Below are 3,708 nucleotides of genomic sequence, written 5' to 3' on the forward strand. Positions count from 1 at the left end.
AAAATGATGGCACATATCCATAGCTGTCAGGTTTTTGGCGAACGAAATAAGGGTCCAGCAAAACGGCCTAACTCTACATAATGGGACACTGAAATTAAAATCTATGCAGATGTTTCAAGGGATCAGGTTAAAGACACTGGACAGATACGTCAGTATGTACAGTGAAAAAGTCTAGATAATTAACTACGAGCTACAAAAAAAAGGTGCAAAACTACAAATAATGACATTTATGACACGTAATACTTTAATCAGCTAACATTTTGATTTTGACTTTTGAGAACTGTGACTTTAGGAGAAACTCAAATCAAGATGAACATTACAAAAACTTTCCTGTAGAGTAATTAAACACGAAGCACGGGTTTCTATAAAAAAAATCATGGATGAACACTAAATTGAAAATCAAGTATTTTGTAGTAGGCAGGCATCAAGACATGGCTAATTGTAGAAAAAGCCAAAACAGATAGTCCACATAATTGAGAGGCAAATGTTTAAATGGCTGCACGGGTAAATGGCGGGAGTAAGTATGACTCTCTTATTGGACAAATACTTTGTTGTTAGTTTTTGGAAAGGCACGCCTGCTGCCTAGAGTCTCAGGCAGGTTGACCAAGAATTTAAAATTGACATAGATTGCCGTTAAATTGCCTGGAATGAGAGACAAACAAGGCACGCCTTGGCACGAGTACTATATACTATCAGCGCAATAGACTAGTACTTTTCTTATGGAAAACTTAAAGGGAGAAGGCAGAAACAAAATAGACCACTATGTCCCTGCCAGGGATGCAGCAGTAGCTGCAACCTGGTAAAGAGCGAATCTTGGCCCATATTAGCCAAAAACTAGAAAATATGGTTCTAGAAAAAATTGTGTAGTTCAAAATTCTTATTTGATACTGATTCTAGAATTACAACTATTACCTAGGTACACTTCAAAGTAAAGGAGCATGAACAAAAATTTATATTTTTTCAGACAAATAGCCTAAAAACCCTAAAAACGGCGTCAAATCAAAATAAAAAGTATACCATTGAAGTTGAAATGGCTAAAAACCCTTAATAACCGTTTCACAGTCCTTCATCTCAAAGTAGAAGCAAGATGTAAACAATATCTTCCTCACTGTGGGACTTGGTCCCATTGAGAGTTTATCTGCACTTATCACTGTAAAGGTCCCTAATCGTAACCTTTACCTTAAATTTTATATAAGGACCAAAATAAAGAGTTAAAGGACAGGCCAGTAGTTCTTACGAAGTCTTTAGAAAGTGTCAGATTGAGAACAGATTTATTGAAGTTATTGTGACCTAACACCAAAAAACGTAAATGAGCAGGCAGATTTAAAAAATAGGATTTTTTTCAAAAAATTCAAGCCCCAAGTTTTTAGTAACTTGTCCCGCCAAACTGAAAATTTAATAGCCAAATTGATGGAAAACAGCCCAATATTGTAACCCAGCAAATCAACAGAATTGCAACATCATACAGTTCCAGTTCTAGTTCCAAAAACTTGTAGCAGGGTATATGAACTACCAATGAGTCCTTTCACCCCTTTGATTCCTCAAAAAGTGTCATCAGATATTTAGAAATTCATTGTCCTCAACTGTAACCAAGTCTTCTTATCAGGTAAAACAAACCAATCATCTCAATTAAACTTCTTAATTCTATTGATGGGTTGTGGGAAGTACGGGTACTTGAGTCACCCTTCCCCAGCAATTTAAGACCTACAGGCCAGCCAGTACCAATACAGCTCTTCATGCTCATTCCTGCTCTCTTCTGCACTCTCCAGAACAAATGATGAATAGCATCCTTCTTTTTAATGACTTCATTATGCATAAAAAACACTAATGAAATAGACTCTTCTTTAAAATGGCAATAGATGCCTTAAAAATCTTTCTATCCACGTGCCAAGGCAGGTTCGAATTCAGAATTGCAGTGTAGGTATTAGGAATATTAGCCATAAAGCATAGGCGTTGAAGGGAAATAGTCTCCAAACTCAGTGGCTGACAATCAAATAGGACATGCTGGATTGTTTCATCAGTTGCAAAGCAGACCCGGCATAGAGGGTAGTGATGTAGCTTTCAATTAAATAACATACTATTGTGAAGGGCACCTGATTTCAGACAGTAATATAGCACTGTGTGTAATCTAGAATGAAAAGGAGCTAAAAACAATTTGCTGTGATTAATATTAGATCTTTGCCTAATAATATTACATGAATTGAGGTCATAGAGAGGGCTTGGGTTTAACAAAGAAGCCTTGGCTGCCAGTAAATCAGCAGTATCATTATATTTGATGCCTTTATGGCTTGGAACATGTTGGAAATAAATCTGGCTGCCTTTAGCCTGGAAGTTAAGAAGCTGTCTTCTAATGTTGAATAGGTCTTTATCACTGGCAATTCTATTAATTTTTTTGAGCAACAGTATTGCCGATTTGAAGTCAGAAAGGCAAAGAATATTTTCCTCTACAATGCTGTATTTTAGGAGAACATCTAGGGCCAAGTGAATGGCATATAATTCAGCTGACAAAATAGATGATCCCAAAGGTAGGGGTGAAAAAATTTTAAAGTTCAGTGATGGGATACATACTCCTGCTCCAATTCTCACACCCTGAACAGATCCATCTGAATAAATTTTCTTGTGATGAGGGTACAACTTTGAAATCTGTTTAGCCAGAATAGTCTGAATCTCATGATTGGGAATTTGGTTTTAATTTATTAGAATAAGTTCTGCTTGACAAATAGGTGTTCCTATTTCCCACGGCGGAGCGTCAGTAAAGGGGTACGCATAGCGGGGAATATTTACTCCAATTTGGGACTTCCAGTTGAAACTGAATCCCATGATGAATGACCACTGGTGCAAGTTGCCTTCAAAGCAAAGGTGGGATTATACATAGCATGCTTACTTCCATACTCTTGAATTCACAAGAAGTATTTCTTCCTTTGACTGGATGCTCTTTCAATTAGGGAGACCAAACCAGGCAGTTGTTTTAATTTAGACAGAGGAGTATGCCAGTGCAAACCCAGAGCAATTCGAATAGCTGAATTTTGTAAAGATTCCAGGGTTTTAAATGCAGATGATGAACAAATTGAGAAGAATTGGATACCATATTCTAGATTAGATCTAATATATAATTGATAAAAATCAAGAATAACTTTAGGGTGGCATCCCTATTTACTTTCAGAAAGTCTCTTTAAAACACGAAGTCTCCAAATGATCATGAATTTCAAAAAAATTAATATGTTCACGCCATAACATTGTAGAATCTATCCATAGGCCAAGTAGCTTCACTGAGTTACAATATGGGATTTCACTAGAGAAAAGTTGAAAAGGATCGGGAGGATCTCTTGAACAATTAGCAAATATAATGGCTTTAGTTTCACTAATTGAAATTGGAAAACCAAAAGCTGAAGAAAATCTCTGAACTAATCTTACATCCTGTTGAATAAGTCTTTGAAGAACTACAATATCCTTTCCGGACTTCCAAATGATCAGATCATCTGCGTAAAGGCCAAACAATGAGTGAGATAATTGGAATTCTGAAACATACAAATTTGATAGAAGGGGACTCAAAATCGCTCCTTGAGGAAGACGTCTAGTAACGGGGTTCAGCTCTCCCCTATACTCATTAACTGGAACATAAAAACTTCTATAACTTAAAAAGGACTTCAGGAAACTTATGAAAGATTACGGAAAATCAAGGTTAATTAAAAGATCCATCAATTTATC

At 36.4% G+C, this 3,708-nt stretch overlaps 1 pseudogene; it reads right to left on the bottom strand.

Moving 5' to 3' along the window:
* Nucleotides 1–1,824: 1,824 nt before the first annotated feature.
* LOC148954364 (uncharacterized) lies at nucleotides 1,825–3,237 on the bottom strand (annotated as a pseudogene).
* Nucleotides 3,238–3,708: the final 471 nt, after the last annotated feature.

Source organism: Artemia sp. Qi Xiang Cuo, chromosome 3, assembly GCF_049724085.1.
Source record: "Artemia sp. Qi Xiang Cuo chromosome 3, ASM4972408v1, whole genome shotgun sequence".
Taxonomy (NCBI): Eukaryota; Metazoa; Arthropoda; class Branchiopoda; order Anostraca; family Artemiidae; genus Artemia; species Artemia sp. Qi Xiang Cuo.